Here is an 18173-nt window from a genome sequence, read left to right on the forward strand (position 1 = left end):
TAAGAAATTGTCCACGCAACCTGTAAGTACAGTTCAAAACATTGCTACTTAATAGGAAATACCAACCACCAGAACTGGTTATAACCTATAGGCGCAGTGACAAAAATGTAAATTAAATAGCTAACATACGTACATATTCCAGGCCACTGATGATGCCTTGCGGAAAAGAAAGGCGAAACGCGTATGACACTAAAATTGTGTTTTATTCAGTTGCTGTCAGACGGTCCATAAGTAAAAATTATCAATATACCGTAATTCTGATAACAAAGTTTCAAGAACCGGCTTTAAATGATAACTCCAGAAATGCACTACAACCCCCTACATGTCACTCCCATACGGATAGTGAGGACAAGATTAAATTAATTACAGAAAACACTGAGGCATTTAAACAGTCATTCTTCCCGCGCTCCATACAAGAATGGAACGGGGAAAAAAAACAATAACTGGTAAATGGTATGTTCCAAATGGTTCAAATGGCTCTGAGCACTATGGGACTCAACTTCTGAGGTCATCAGTTCCCTAGAACTTAGAACTACTTAAACCTAACTAACCTAAGGGAATCACACACATCCATGCCCGAGGCAGGATTCGAACCTGCGACCCTAGCAGTCGCGCGGTTCCAGACTGTAGCGCCTAGAACCGCTCGGACACCCCGGCCGGCTGGGATGTTCCCCCTGCCATGCAAGTCACAGTGTTTTCCAGAGTATGCATGTAGCTGTAGATGGAGACGACGAAGTATCATTCAGATATGTCGGATATTTCATGACTTTTTTTTCATCTTTGCACTAGGTAATGGCTATGAATTCGAAACCGCGATAGTGTGAAGTACATGAATAATAAAATACTCAAAAACAAATGGCAGCAGTTTCATTAAAAAAATGAAAACTGCATTGGCAACAACCCTCTTGTTTACAGAAGCCTTTTACGCATATCTGAAAAATGGATCGATACAACTGTGCAATTTAATATTGGGTATCACGAGTTAACAGATGAATTGTGGTAAATTCTCTGTGTTTCAATTAAATCAGCGTATTTAATTAAGAATTGACAATAACGAATGATTTATTCGTCACATAGTCTCCTAATGGAATAAAAAAATTGGTTTTCAAGTATTCACGTCGTTGTCAGTATCCCATATGCGTCAGAGGCATGTTCATTCTGTGAACTTGCTTCCAATCCGTGATCTCTGTAGTGCTCAAATGTAGGAATAGTTTGAATGTCGAGAGTGTTCTAATGATTCTCAACTCGAAATGTGTATCATGGTACATTAAAAACGCTATGCCGGCAACTACTTATCGTTACGGAAACTTTGCATGCATATTTTAAAAATGAGTCGATGAAGGTGTGCAATACAAAATTGATTATAGTGGTATTACAGAATAAATTGCACCGAATGCAAGAGCATCTGTTCTTCGTGCTCTTTTTGAGTTAACAGCCATGCATCGTTAAGCTGTAAAAATAGTATGAAATTTGAATTACGTTACCCTGATGTTCAGACAAATTTCTGTATCATGAAATATTGCTACCGTCATTTATTCAGAACTGGTTTCGCAATTTTCATGTGTTTAGGCGTTGTTCGCAGCTCATTCGCGATACTATCATTTGTACATTCTCGTCACAGTCTCGGACAATCTTAATTGATTTTGTGCAGTGGTTGTATCAAAGTATGAAGTTGGTTTGTCAGTGACCATTTTTAGTAACTGGTACATTTACGGAACATATTACGCATTGCTGAAATTCAGGAATTGTTTCAAAGTTAACTGCATATCATGATTTTGAATTTGACAGGAACTTCACAATACAAAACAGCCTTTCTGCTTGTGTTGACTAATATTCATCTTAACTTCAAAAAGCGTAACTGAAATGTCCCGCCATCATCTTGTAATTATTTCCGTGATGAACATATGCTAACCTTACAGAGCTATAAATTCTCAGTAAGTTGTCTTATTATAAATGAAAAGCGCAATACAGTGTATGTTCTACAGGATTAACTCATTTAGGTAACCAGTTTTCGTCTTACAAGGCCATTATCAGACTTTGACTTACCATCCTCATGAAAAAAATTATAATATTTGTTAATAACTTTGGAAAATATGTTACTCATCTGGAACGAGGCACGAACACGGAGAAAATGCCATGTTTTACAGTGCAGTGATAATAAAATTAAAAAAATAGGTAGGTGAACGGTAAAAACATGTAAAAAGGAACAAACCAGTGCAAACATTAGCACTATACTGGAAAAACAGTACTTATAGAACAATTTAAATTCAATTAATAATCCCATGAAAATAAAATTAGTACTTGACAAGAGTGCTCAAGAATGCCTTAAAGTGGTATTAAGTATGATTCCACATGGCATGGAAAGTGATACAGAAAACAGAGTAAAAAATTGACGACTTTAACAACAGAATATATGGAGTACAAGGCAGTCACAATAAGATAAATAAATACAGGAAACTGAAGGAATCAGAAGTAGCAGACAGAGTGGGAAGCGCTGAAAAACTGAGGATTAAGTGAAGTGTAAAATAGGGGACGTACTGATCTGCGCATGGTTATTTGATATTCAATTAGGACTGTGGGCCAGATGGTTTTTATTATTGTTATTATTGTTATTATTTCCTGGGCTTTCAAGAAGCGACAGAAGAATCAGTTAACATAAAATGTCTTATCATAAAATAAGTGATACATCAGTATACTGTATACTAAATACTTCAAAATAATCGCTTAATTAATACACATTCTACACTGACAAATGTGGCCAAGACCGAGCGCTGTGGCGCAGTGGTTAGCACTCTGGACTCGCATTTGGGAGGACGACGGTTCAAACCCGCGTCCGGCCATCCTGATTTCCCTAAATCGCTTCAGGCAAATGTCGGGATGGTTCCTTTGAAAGCACGCGACCTACTTTCTTCCGCATCCTTCCCTAATCCGATGACCTCGCTGTTTGGTCCCCTTCCCCAAATCAACCAACCAACCAACGTGGCCAAGATATTGCATTTACTTTCATCTAAGATGTATTGTCCTTGTTATGAATTTGTTCTGAACTGTCTCTTCACTGACACTGAGTGCGCAATGTCCTAGGAAGGCAATGTTAGTAGCGACTTGCTTCCCCAGTAACCCTCGAAAGTGCACATGTCAACGCATGGTTTCTGCGACTCGATTAGATTAAGATCGGGTGAACTGTACGAGCCAAGCCATGGCCTTGAATTCATTCCAGTGTTGTCATACCAACGCCCAAGAAAAGGAAACCTGCTGAATTACAGATCAATATCGCTATCGTCGATTTGCTATAGGATTTTGGAACATATACTATGATCAAATACTATGAATTATCTCGTAGAAACGATTTATTCACAAGTAGCCAACACAAATTCAGAAAATATCGTTGTTGTGAAACACAAGCAGCCCATTACTCTCCTGCGAAGTGACGAATGCTAACGACAGGGGACGTCAAATTGATTCCATATTTTTAGATATCCAGAAGATTTTTGACGCTGTTCTTCACAAGCGAATTCTAATCAAATTACGTGCCTGTGAAGTATCATTCAGTTGTGCGACTGGGATTCGTGATTTTCTGTCAGAAAGGCCGCAGTTCGTAGTAGCTGACGTAAAGTCATCGAGTAAAACAGAAGTAATCTCTGGCGCTGCGCAAGGAAGTGTTATGGGCCCTCTGCTGTTCCTGATCTACATAAATGATTTGGCAGCCAATCTGAGCAGCCCTCTTAGGTTATTTGCAAATGATGCTGTCATTTACCGTCCTCTAAATTCATCAGATGATCAAAACCAAATGAAAACGGTTAAGACAAGATATTTGTACGCTGCGAAAACAGTTGATGACTCTAAATAATGACAAACGTGAAGTCATCCACAAGAGTAATAAAATGAATCAGCTAAATCACCCAAATCTAAAGGCTGTGAAAGCAGCTAAATATTTAGGAATTAGAATTGCGAATAACTTAAATTGGAACGATCAAGTAGACAGTATTGTGGGGAAGGAGAACCAACGACTGATGTTAATTGACAGAACGCTGAGGAAATGCAGCAGATCTACTGAAGAGACTGCTTACACTACGTTCTGGAGTGCTGCTGCGCGGTGTGGAATCAGCATCGGGTGAGACTGACGGACAACATCGAAATAGTTCAGAGAATGGGAGCCCGTTTTGTATTATCGCGAAATAGGGGAGAGAGTGGCACGGATATTATACGCCAATTAGGGTGACAATCATTAAAACAAAGGAATTTTCCGTTGCGGTAGAAATTTCAATCACCAATTTTCTCCTCCGGGTGCGAAAATATTTTGCTGGCGGTCGCGTAAGTAAGAAGAAATTATCATCATAATAAAATAAGAGAAATCGGAGCTCGCGCGAGTCGATTTAAGTGTTCGTTTTACCAGTACGCTGTTCCAGAGTGGAAAGAGAGAAATAGTCAGAAGGTTGGAGAGAAATTCCACCTTATGCAAGACACCTTTGTAGTTTTTTACCTAGACGTATTTCAGCATTCTTTCCGCTATCTTCAGTTGGTTTATTTGTTTGTTTTCCTTCTGCAAAACTGTTGTTACATCTTAACCCTTAAACAATCTTTTCGTAAAAAATATTTACATTTGTAAAATCAGCGATTGTTGTCAAATATTTCACATTGGTTTGCATACGGTACTGAGAACGCTGAAGTTCATGCAGAGCAACGTAAAATATTTGACATTAATCGCTGATTTTATAAATGTAAATATTTTGTACGAATAGTTTGTTTAAAGGTCAACATGTCACAACAATTTTTCAGAAGGAAAAAAAACAAATAAATCAACAAAAGTTAGCACAAAATGTGCTGAAACATCTCTGAGTGAAAACAAAGCTATAAAGGTGGCTTGCATAAGGCAGAATTCGTCTCCTATTTTCTTATCAAGCACGGAAGCAAGAAGAACTGCAACATTGACAAGATGATTGTAGCTTGAAGGTGGTTCGACGAACCCTCTGCCAGGCACTTTATTGTAAATTGCAGAGTAATCATGTAGATGTACACGTAGAAACAGAATGGTAGGGATTCATTTCTGAATCACCCAGTAATGTCATTAAATATTCCCATATTTCGAACTGATTCCAAGCCGTTTTCGTTTCCGCGTGTTAACAGCTTTCTTTGGGGATTCTAAGAGTATGCGTCAGTTTGACCAATGTGACCAGGACGCCTCCCTCGTCGCATATCATGCATACTGTTACCAAGTATGATATCAATGTGGTTTGCGCCGTTGTAGTTTCATTAATGTGTTTCCTCTTTTAATTATGCTACCATGTTTTTGACAGCAACCTGGGAGGAGCATGCAGAGTTATCCAACTGTCAGCACGTTCCGCTTCCTTGATAAAAAGGCATCAACTGTAGCACGTTTATATAAAGGAGGAAACAGTTGAACTACAGAGCTATTAAAACGATAATACTGCACACACACATCTTTGTCGTAAATTGTTATTATTATTATTATTATAACCTATTATTATTATTATTGATATTATTATAACCTATTATTATTATTATTACGAAATGATAATTAAATTGACACCCTAGCTGCAAGCAGGCGTTGATACACTTCATTGGGGTCATGTTGAAAATGTGTGCCCCGCCCGGGACTCGAACCCGGGATCTCCTGCTTACATGGCAGACGCTCTATCCATCTGAGCCACGGCGGGCACAGAGGATAGTGCGTCTGCAGGGACTTATCCCTTGCACGGCCCCCGTGATAGATTAATCTGCCACGAGTAATGAGTATGATGGGCAAACATCTATTAGGCGCACTACGAATGTAGTGTTGTGGACATGTTGGGAATGTGTTGGGAATGTGGATCTCACGGGGGGGCGTGCAAGGGATAAGTCCCTGCAGTCGCACTATCCTCTGTGCCCGCGGTGGCTCAGATGGATAGAGCGTCTGCCATGTAAGCAAGAGATCCCGGGTTCGATTCCCGGTCGTGGCACACATTTTCAACATGTCCCCAATGAAGTGTATCAACGCCTGCTTGCAGCTAGGGTGTCAATTTAATTATCATTTCATTTCTAGCAAAGCTGCATGGTCATCAACGGTAACTGTTCTTTCGGGAACAGATACTACCGTCATATATAGTTGTTATTATTATTATCAGGTACCTACAGCCCATTGAATTACTGCCATCTGTAAATGTGAGGAACAAAGAGTGCAGCGTAACCAATTTTTTCAACAATTCATCGTGAGCGAAATACAGTTTTCAGTTTTTGGCCCGAACAGCTTCCTTGCAAAGGAATTCTGCATTGCGACAGCACTCCTCGACGCTTTTGGGACTCGCCAGTGCAAGTGCTCGTCGCCATTGGCAGATTATTCTCTCGTACACGAAGTCAAGGTAAATCAATAAAAAGAGGAGAAGTTGATGTGTTCAATTAGATTTTTTTTCATCTTCTCGTTGCAATTTGATGCACTACTGAAACTTTTTTTTTTATGATTGCATCGGTGATGTTTACAGATACTGAGAAAATAGTGACGTAATTGACCTGTAGGTCAGGTTCTAAAACCCAAACTATATGTTTCGTTCATCAAAAAATTGTGATAGAACCGTCGTCGTGCCATATACAGTCCCTCTGTCACGCTGAAACAACGTATAACTATTATTTTATTTTAATATTGCTTCACTTTTCATGTTCGCATTGAGCACCAGAAGTTTGTCTATTAGCGTGACAGAAAACGTTTATCGTAAGAAACGCAACGCTCACCGCATTCGGTCGTTAATTTATTGTGGGATCGTGCTGTTAACTAGTAACTGATACGCACTGAAAAACTCGTCGTTTCAGCCTCAGATATCTGATCGTTATAACTAAAAGTAATGAAAATCGTTCATAATGCTTATAGGAAAGATGATATCAATTCTAACAAGCGACTGCATTTATTGGCACTACAAGGAGTTTTCCCTCTGTTTCATAGTTTCAAGCACTGGTTAAAGAGACCGCTCACGTAAAGCGGGAATTATACGTTGCTTCAGTGGACAGAGAGTGTATACGCCACCACGACGGTTCTATTCACAATTTTTTGATGAACGAACCATGTCATTTAGGTTTTAGAACCTGACGTACAGATCTATTACTCCCACGTAAAGGAGTTCCGAGTCCCAGTACGGCACAAAGTTTTACATGTCACTAACAAACTGTGCGGATGAAGTCTATTGTATTCGCACTTGCGAATACATATCTTCTATACAGTATCTAATGAGAACAACGTGGCGATGATCTCCTGTATTTCTCCTTTCACTGCACACTCGTCCAGCCGTTAATGACCGTTTTAGAAATGCGAGCTGTTACTACTCCTTCAAGAAACCCCCCACGTATCCTCTATATTTTCACCCAATCTAGCTACAAACCTAACAGTACGGCTTCACAGTCACACACTGCTGTAACATAAGAGCGGTTTTTTCTTTAGTTTCTACATTTTTTCTTATGGAAGTTACTGCAAGATATGATCGCAGAATACCAGGTAATCATCATTATTAAATATGTGCATAGCATGTTTGTTTTATGCTTTCTGGTGCCATCGTTTCCACCTGGCACCTGCCGTGTGTGCTCCAAGCCTACAGTATATCGGTGAGGCTCTTTTTATGGAAGCATACCTGATGTCAATCTTAGTTAGTTTAGTTGTGGGGTTTATACAGTTCAAACAAATCAGACGTATGCGTCAGTCGTACGATGTCACTTCACGTGACTCTGAGGGCACTGCAATCGTAACAGGCCCATATTTTCTGATTCCTTAGCAGTAAGCTCACGTACTGTACAGTTTTTCTTCGCATTCGCAGGTAGAAGCGTTAAATCCTTTCCAGAACACTGCTCGGGACGCCATGAAGTAATTCGTATCGTTTCCCCTAATACCACTAACATAGACCGTATCCCACATCCACAGTTTCCTCTGCGGCTTGGTAATGTTGCAATTTCACTTTAACAGACAAATGAAAATGGTGTTTTTCGAACGTATTGTTGTTTAATAACGTCTTTGTTTCCGAATTTTATGAAGAAGTTTCGACTACCGAAATTTATGAAGCAGTTCTGTAGTCGAACCATTCGACTGGACTCGTTTCTGTCAAGACATTCTCTTCTGGTAATTACTGTTCGACGGAAAGTGGTTTGAACTATCGTTACAAACATATCGTTAGGTAGGTCATGCGAAACGAGAGATCCAGTGGATTTTGATTGTTCAATTAAAACTAATAAGGTATATAATGTTGTCATATGCTTCCTTACTTACTTCTAATATTTCCAATAGCGTCATCTTTTCTTTGCTATATGGGAGATATCACTTCCGTTATTTTACTTTTTGTTACACCGCATAACAGAAAAAGTGAAGAACTTAGAAGGGAAGGAGAAAGCGAAATAAACTTCACAGACACAGATGATAACTAATGTTATTTCAGTGATTACAGAATCGTGTCAAACTTACGTAAGATTGGCGGTGTGAGAGACTTGTAAGTATGACACTACACGCCCGTCTAGCTTGGATGCATACACTGATTAGGTTGCGAAGGGAATCATAAAGCTCATTATGTCCTCTTTTGAGGTAAACTGACCCACAACTATTGTAACTGGTCTTTGGTACCCTGGTGCTGGCACTGGGAGAGAATTGACATCCGAGCTGGTGCCACACATGTTCTATCGGAAAACTTGGTTCAAATGGCTCTGAGCACTATGGGACTTAACTTCTGAGGTCATCAGTCCCCTAGAACTTAAAACTACTCAAACCTAACTAACCTAAGGACATCACACACATTCATGCCCGAGGCAGGATTCGAACCTGCGACCGTAGCGGTCCCGCGGTTCCAGGCTGTAGCGCCTAGAACCGCTCGGCCACTCCGGCCGGCTCGGAAAACTTACATCACGATACTGTCATATGTTGTTTACGCTGATTATGAATCAGTTGTCAGCTGTTGATTTGAGTGAGCACTCGTAGCTGGTGTATGTTTGTACATAGTATTTCTTTTATGTTTCACATAGCGAGTTCCAGTGAATTTCACGACACTCACACATATACTCTGAGGGATAGCGATATCCCCATATGAATATGGCGGTGGTATCACATACATAAGGTATAAAAGGGCAGTGCATTGACGGAGCTGTCATTTGCACTCAGGTCGTTCACATGAAAAGGTTTCCGAAGTGATTGTGGCCGCATGGCGTGATTTAACATACTCTGAACGCGCAACACAAGTCGGAGCTAGGCTCGTGAGACATTCCATTTCGGAAATCGTTAGGAAATTCATTATTCTGAGATCCACAGTGTCAAGAGAGTGCCTAGAATTCCAAATTTCAGGCAGTACCTCTTACCATGGACAACGCAGTAGCCGACGGCCTTCACTTAACGATCGAGAGCAGGCCCTACGAAACCATGGAGCCAAGTTGTCAACAAGGCGCTGTGCAAACTGGTGGCGGCACCGTAATCATGTGGGCTGGGTTGTCTCGTTCAACCGAATTTTTTATCATCGACTGGAACTGGTTGTGTTCGGCTACTTGGAGACCATTTGCAGCCATTCATGGACTTCATATTTTCAAGCAACGATGAAATTTTTATAGATGACAATGCACCCTGTCACAACGCCACAATTATTCGCAACTGTAGGAATCAGCAAGGTTTTCGAAAAAGACGATCGTGTGAAACACAGCTCGCGCTATTCGCCCACGACACTCAGAGGGCCATAGACACGGGTTCACAGGTAGATGCCGTGTTTCTTGACTTCCGCAAGGCGTTCGATACAGTTCCCCACAGTCGTATAATGAACAAAGTAAGAGCATATGGACTATCAGACCAATTGTGTGATTGGAGTGAAGAGTTCCTAGATAACAGAACGTAGCATGTCATTCTCAATGGAGAGAAGTCTTCCGAAGTAAGAGTAATTCCAGGTGTGCCGCGGGGGAGTGTCGTGGACCGTTGCTATTCACAATATACATAAATGACCTTGTAGATGACATCGGAAGTTGAGTGAGGCTTTTTGCGGATGATACTGTGATACATCGAGAGGTTATAACAATGGACAATTGTACTGAAATGCAGGAGGATCTGCAGCGAATTGACGCATGGTGCAGGGAATGGCAATTGAATCTCAATGTAGACAAGTGTAATGTCCTGCGAATACATAGAAAGAAAGATCCCATATCATTTAGCTACAATATAGCAGGTCAGCAACTGGAAGCAGTTAATTCCATAAATTATCTGGGAGTACGCATTAGAAGTGATTTAAAATGGAATGATCATATAAAGTTGATCGTCGGTAAAGCAGATGCCAGACTGAGATTCGTTGGAAGAATCCTAAGGAAATCCAATCCGAAAACAAAGGAAGCAGATTACAGTACGCTTGTTCGCCCACTGCTTGAATACTGCTCACCGGTGCGGGATCCGTACCAGATAGGGTTGATAAAAGAGATAGAGAAGATCCAACGGAGAGCAGCGCGCTTCGTTACAGGATCATTTAGTAATCGCGAAAGCGTTACGGAGATGATAGATAAACTCCAGTGGAAGACTCTGCAGGAGAGACACTCAGTAGCTCTGTACGGGCTTTTGTTGAAGTTTCGAGAACATACCTTCACCGAGGAGTCAAGCAGTATATTGCTCCCTCCTACGTATATCTCGCGAAGAGACCATGAGGATAAAATCAGAGAGATTAGAGCCCACACAGAGGCATACCGACATTCCTTCTTTCCACGAACAATACGAGACGGGAATAGAAGGGAGAACCGATAGAGGTGCTCAATGTACCCTCCGTCACACACCGTCAGGTGGCTTGCGGAGTATGGATGTAGACTGGCTTGACGAAAATTTGTCATAGTTCGTGAGAATGACTTGGCCACCCCAGTCGAATATTTAGTGACATAACTGAGAGGTCAGTCGGAGCACAAAATCGTGCAACGGCAACATTTCGCAGTTATGGACGGCTACACAGGCAGCATGGCTCAATACTTCTGCAGGGAACTTCTAATGACTGGTTGAGTCCACGCCAAGTCGAGTTGCTACACTACGCCGGGCAAAAGGAGGTCCGGCACGATATTAGGAAGCGTCCCTTGACTTTTGTCGCCTCAGTAACATCACTTACAGTAAGAAAAAAGAGGGTGTAAAGTTGTAAAGTATAAAATCCGGATATGGGTACTCAGTCTTGCGGAAATCGGTTACCTAAATCTAATAAATCCTTTACTCGCGATCTCGGCGTCTGAAAGCTTCTTCAGAGTCCACACTGTTGCAGATCGCCCCCATGCTGATAGAATATCTGGGTGTATACCAGCCATGACCTGACGTCATGTGCTATGCTTCCCACCGGGGCCCACGAGGTATACTGGCCCTGAAACAAGCGTGTGACATCGCGCCAGTCGGCTCGTCCGCCGCACTTCGCGAACGCTCAGGCCCGTGCAGGACCCGCGGGAAATCAATAGTAATTGAAAAGGTACCCACTAAAGATCGTAACTTCGTCGTGTGCTATCGACAGCTTGCATGCATTTAAACGCGCAGTCGCGAATTATCAAATGGCTCTGAAATACACTCCTGGAAATGGAAAAAAGAACACATTGACACCGGTGTGTCAGACCCACCATACTTACTCCGGACACTGCGAGAGGGCTGTACAAGCAATTATCGCACGCACAGCACAGCGGACACACCAGGAACCGCGGTGTTGGCCGTCGAAGGGCGCTAGCTGCGCAGCATTTGTGCACCGCCGCCGTCAGTGTCAGCCAGTTTGCCGTGGCATACGGAGCTCCATCGCAGTCTTTAACACTGGTAGCATGCCGCGACAGCGTGGACGTGAACCGTATGTGCTGTTAACGGACTTTGAGCGAGGGCGTATAGTGGGCATGCGGGAGGCCGGGTGGACGTACCGCCGAATTGCTCAACACGTGGGGCGTGAGGTCTCCACAGTACATCGATGTTGTCGCCAGTGGTCGGCGGAAGGTGCACGTGCCCGTCGACCTGGGACCGGACCGCAGCGACGCACGGATGCACGCCAAGACCGTAGGATCCTACGCAGTGCCGTAGGGGACCGCACCGCCACTTCCCAGCAAATTAGGGACACTGTTGCTCCTGGGGTATCGGCGAGGACCATTCGCAACCGTCTCCATGAAGCTGGGCTACGGTCCCGCACACCGTTAGGCCATCTTCCGCTCGCGCCCCAACATCGTGCAGCCCGCCTCCAGTGGTGTCGCGACAGGTGTGAATGGAGGGACGAATGGAGACGTGTCGTCTTCAGCGATGAGAGTCGCTTCTGCCTTGGTGCCAATGATGGTCGTATGCGTGTTTGGCGCCGTGCAGGTGAGCGCCACAATCAGGACTGCATACGACCGAGGCACACAGGGTCAACACCCGGCATCATGGTGTGGGGAGCGATCTCCTACACTGGCCGTACACCACTGGTGATCGTCGAGGGGACACTGAATAGTGCACGGTACATCCAAACCGTCATCGAACCCATCGTTCTACCATTCCTAGACCGGCAAGGGAACTTGCTGTTCCAACAGGACAATGCACGTCCGCATGTATCCCGTGCCACCCAACGTGCTCTAGAAGGTGTAAGTCAACTACCCTGGCCAGCAAGATCTCCGGATCTGTCCCCCATTGAGCATGTTTGGGACTGGATGAAGCGTCGTCTCACGCGGTCTGCACGTCCAGCACGAACGCTGGTCCAACTGAGGCGCCAGGTGGAAATGGCATGGCAAGCCGTTCCACAGGACTACATCCAGCATCTCTACGATCGTCTCCATGGGAGAATAGCAGCCTGCATTGCTGCGAAAGGTGGATATACACTGTACTAGTGCCGACATTGTGCATGCTCTGTTGCCTGTGTCTATGTGCCTGTGGTTCTGTCAGTGTGATCATGTGATGTATCTGACCCCAGGAATGTGTCAATAAAGTTTCCCCTTCCTGGGACAATGAATTCACGGTGTTCTTATTTCAATTTCCAGGAGTGTAGTTCCTCGCTTCCCGCCGCCGGAGACGACTGCTGCCACTCGTTAGACCTGTAGTTTCACGTGCTGTGACGTACGTTTCACAGCCTGTCTTTCTCGAGTGCCTTGCTTCCCATATCATGACGTCAGGAGCTAACAGCGCTGTGACTATCCAAAATGCTGCAAGGCTGTACCTCTCCCTAGGTGGCCACCATACTCGGCTACGATGTCCATCCCACATAGTTCAGAAGAGCCGTTCATCACTCAGCACAATTGCAATGGCAATCCGTTCACGGCACCGCTCAAAATGCAGCCGGTTGTGTTGTAATGTTAGGGGCAGCATACACATGAGGCGGTATTTCTCTAGTGCGGCTGGTGTTACTCACCTTCCAATGGTCCGGGATGAAGCAGAATACTGCAGGAAGTGCATTACTTGTTCTTGGATGGCAGATGCAGATGTCTAGGGTTTACAGCGTACTTGGTGCACAATACGTCTGTTATTGGATAGGATCGAGTGAAGTCGTGACAATGAGTATGCCTGCCCTCACGTTTCCTTGCATTCCATCATCGGGCCATTGTCAAATCCGAGTGTCCAACAAACCGGCATATTGCTCAATTCAACAAGGCGGCCAAAAAAATGGAGACCCACGATGAAGACCTTATCAAACTCTGCCTTGTGTCGATGAGCCTGTCTCGTACGAGTAGCCGCCATTTCCGTGTCCTTTACGATGAGCACTTCAACGTCTGACGCTGTTTACACCCCTTATATACCGCGCTAGGGCATGTAACTACGCTAAATACGAACAACACTATCTGTCACAGAGAACAACAGCTCTAAACACACACATACCCGCCAAGGCATGTACCTATACCATCATACATTGCCATTCCACTATAACTTGGGCCGCGTGGGATTAGCCGAGCGGTCTACGGCGCTGCAGTCACGGACTGTGCGGCTGGTCCCGGTGGAGGTTCGAGTCCTCCCTCGAGCATGGGTGTCTGTCCTTAGGATAATTTAGGCTAAGTAATGTGTAAGCTTAGGGAGCGATGATCTTAGCAGTTAAGTCCCATAAGATTTCACACACGTTTGAACATTTGAACTATTACTTGTGGTGCACACTTTTCTACCAAGCAATGTGTTTTATTCTTATTTATTTCTGAAGCTTTTCTCTAGTTAATAGAGCCATATTATATGTGACACAATGGTTACCACAATCGCTTCGCGTTCGTGAGGACGACGGTGCAAATCCCACTCCAGCCACACAGATTTTCCGTGATTAGCCTATACCGCTCCAGGTAAATCCCGAAATGGTTCCTTTGAAAAAGGCACTGCTGATTCACCCCCATCCTTCTGTAATACGAGCTGGTGCTCCATCCCAAAAGACCGTGCTGTCGACGGTGCGTTTGACTCTAAACTTCCTTCCTTCCTTGCACATAATGTTGTCGTTCAGATCAGTGTTGGAGCCATTATCGGAAACGAAGTGTTTGTTGTCTGCAGTTCTGTCTGCTTCTCTACATTCCACGTCATGGATCACTTACGAAGGCGCAGTGAAAAGAAATTCGTACGAATTTTTTATGTGAAAACTCGTAAACCCTTTTTAAATAAAAAACGTCATTAGTGGTCTACACATTTATTCTTCATGTGTGCATATTTGCAGCCCCTGCCACTGGAGGGCTCCGAATTCCAGCGTAAAACATGGCGGTGTGTAACGTAACTACACTCCTGGAAATTGAAATAAGAACACCGTGAATTCATTGTCCCAGGAAGGGGAAACTTTATTGACACATTCCTGGGGTCAGATACATCACATGATCACACTGACAGAACCACAGGCACATAGACACAGGCAACAGAGCATGCACAATGTCGGCACTAGTACAGTGTATATCCACCTTTCGCAGCAATGCAGGCTGCTATTCTCCCATGGAGACGATCGTAGAGATGCTGGATGTAGTCCTGTGGAACGGCTTGCCATGCCATTTCCACCTGGCGCCTCAGTTGGACCAGCGTTCGTGCTGGACGTGCAGACCGCGTGAGACGACGCTTCATCCAGTCCCAAACATGCTCAATGGGGGACAGATCCGGAGATCTTGCTGGCCAGGGTAGTTGACTTACACCTTCTAGAGCACGTTGGGTGGCACGGGATACATGCGGACGTGCATTGTCCTGTTGGAACAGCAAGTTCCCTTGCCGGTCTAGGAATGGTAGAACGATGGGTTCGATGACGGTTTGGATGTACCGTGCACTATTCAGTGTCCCCTCGACGATCACCAGTGGTGTACGGCCAGTGTAGGAGATCGCTCCCCACACCATGATGCTGGGTGTTGGCCCTGTGTGCCTCGGTCGTATGCAGTCCTGATTGTGGCGCTCACCTGCACGGCTCCAAACACGCGTACGACCATCATTGGCACCAAGGCAGAAGCGACTCTCATCGCTGAAGACGACACGTCTCCATTCGTCCCTCCATTCACGCCTGTCGCGACACCACTGGAGGCGAGCTGCACGATGTTGGGGCGTGAGCGGAAGACGGCCTAACGGTGTGCGGGACCGTAGCCCAGCTTCATGGAGACGGTTGCGAATGGTCCTCGCCGATACCCCAGGAGCAACAGTGTCCCTAATTTGCTGGGAAGTGGCGGTGCGGTCCCCTACGGCACTGCGTAGGATCATACGGTCTTGGCGTGCATCCGTGCGTCGCTGCAGTCCGGTCCCAGGTCGACGGGCACGTGCACCTTCCGGCGACCACTGGCGACAACATCGATGTACTGTGGAGACCTCGCGCCCCACGTGTTGAGCAATTCGGCGGTACGTCCACCCGGCCTCCCGCATGCCCACTATACGCCCTCGCTCAAAGTCCGTCAACTGCACATACGGTTCACGTCCACACTGTCGCGGCATGCTACCAGTGTTAAAGACTGCGATGGAGCTCCGTATGTCACGGCAAACTGGCTGACACTGACGGCGGCGGTGCACAAATGCTGCGCAGCTAGCGCCATTCGACGGCCAACACCGCGGTTCCTGGTGTGTCCGCTGTGCCGTGCGTGTGATCATTGCTTGTACAGCCCTCTCGCAGTGTCCGGAGCAAGTATGGTGGGTCTGACACACCGATGTCAATGTGTTCTTTTTTCCATTTCCAGGAGTGTATGTTGGTGTGTAAGAAGCACCGTGCTTCTTTGAGTTTCGAATTCGAGGATCCTCTCCTCCAGCGTGACCACACACGAACGCTGCGACGTCTTAGGTTCACTGTCATCGACCATCAAACAGTCTCGACATGGCTCCAACCGATTTTCATCTGTTTCCAACACTTAAAAGCCTTAGAGAACTTCACTTTGATAGTAATGAAGCAATGGAGGTGGAGGTAAGGTAGTGAGTCCGTTAACGAAGTCAAACATTCTACGGTGTCAACAAAATGGCCTCTAGTTGGGAGATATGTGTTTGTCGACAGCGTGACTATGTTGAGAAATAAATATGTAGACATGAAAACTAAAGATGTAGAATGTTAATAAGGTTTGTTATATTTAAGAAGTATAAAGTTTTAAATTGTGTTGAGCCACAGTCATGCAATACTTTTTAAAAGAGTAAACCACCGTTTGACAGTTTTATGCTCTGTACTATCTAGATTTCGGCTTTTATGTCAGCATCACGTACAGTGCTAGAAGATGTTAGACCATTATATGCGCTCAGTATAAAAGCGGCCAACGCAGACCAGCGGTATCATTCCGCTGTGAGCTGTATCTGCAACAGCATTGAAGCACTATGCCTCGTCGACGTGTGTATCGTCAACGTCGCCATCGCATGCCAGTCTACAAACACATAATAAGCCTGGAAAACAAACTTGGCACAAATGGAACTTCACAAAGTGTCGTATTGAATGGACCGATTTTTTTCCGTGGATGTCGAGTTAATTTCAGTCTTGACGTTGCCACAGGGAGTACCGGAAGTGGATGGTTTACTCTCGCCATTTTCCGATGTGAGAATGCCTCTCTACCTGGATTGGAATCATTCGCTTACAAAATGTGGCATTGTGGAATAGATGCTAAGACTCAATCTAGACCTAGTTATGTGTATAGTAATATGCCTTTTACATTGTATACCCGCTCCTGTCATAATGTTAGTAATGATGAAAAAATACATGTATGGATGAAAGGACTTTAGGCATTGAATTGATAATGGAATGAAAACTGAAATCTAGATAGTACAGAAGATAAATATAGTATTATACAGTCAAATGGCGATTTACTCTATTAAAAAATACTTAAAAATCTTGAAGAGTTTTCACTTTAAAAATTCTGAGACATTACTTTTCAGCAAGCCATCGTACATACACGCAATATGGAAAACAGACTGTAAAATGTAAACTTTCGCGGCCGGAAATGTCACAGTTAATAAAATATTCCCGGCTATTATGCCCTAGTCGGTACGGTACGAGCGGTACGTACGATGGTGTAATACACTGAAGCGCCAAAGAAACTGGTATAGACGTGCGTATTCATGTACGGAGATATGTAAACAAGCAGAATACGGCGCTGAGATCGGCAACGCGTATATAAGACAACAAGTGTCTAGCGCAGTTGTTAGATCGGTTACTGCTGCTACAATGGCAGATTATTAAGAATTAAGTGAGTTTGAACGAGGCGTTACAGTCGGCGCAAGGGCGATGGGAGACAGCATCTCAGCAGTAGCGATGAAGTGCGGATTTTCCCGTACGAGCACTTCACGAGTGTACCGTGAATATCAGGAATCCGGTTAAATATCAAATGTCCGACATCGTTGCGACCGGTAAAAGATCTTCCAAGAACGGGACCAACGACGACTGAAGAGAATCATTAAACGTGACGGAGGTGCAACCCTCCCGCAAACTGCTGCAGATTTCAATGCTGGGCCATCAACTAGTGTCAGCGTGCGAACCATTCAACGAAACATCGGAGCCGAAGGCCCACTCGTGTACCCGTGATGACTGCACGACACAAAGCTTTACGCCTCGCCTGGGCCCGTCAACACCGTCACTGGACTGCTAATGATTGGAAACCTGATACCTGGTAGGACGAGTCTCGTTTCAAATTGTAGGGTTTGGAGACAACCTCATAAATCCTCGGACCCTGCATGTCAGCAGGGGACTGTTCAAGCTGGTGGAGGCTCTGTAATGGTGTGGGGCGTGATACGTCTTGATATGACTTTGACAAATGAGACGTACATAAGCATCCTGTCTGATCACCTGCATCCATTCATATCCATTGTGCATTCGGATGGACTTGGAACATTCCAG

General features: G+C 44.6%; 1 non-coding gene across 1 annotated transcript; it reads left to right on the forward strand.

The window, feature by feature from the left end:
• Window positions 1–5882: 5882 nt before the first annotated feature.
• On the forward strand, window positions 5883–5957 carry Trnat-ugu. The gene has a single exon. It is a non-coding gene; the product is annotated as a tRNA-Thr (tRNA).
• Window positions 5958–18173: the final 12216 nt, after the last annotated feature.

The sequence above is a fragment of the Schistocerca americana genome, chromosome 3 (genome assembly GCF_021461395.2).
Source record: "Schistocerca americana isolate TAMUIC-IGC-003095 chromosome 3, iqSchAmer2.1, whole genome shotgun sequence".
NCBI classification, from domain to species: domain Eukaryota; kingdom Metazoa; phylum Arthropoda; class Insecta; order Orthoptera; family Acrididae; genus Schistocerca; species Schistocerca americana.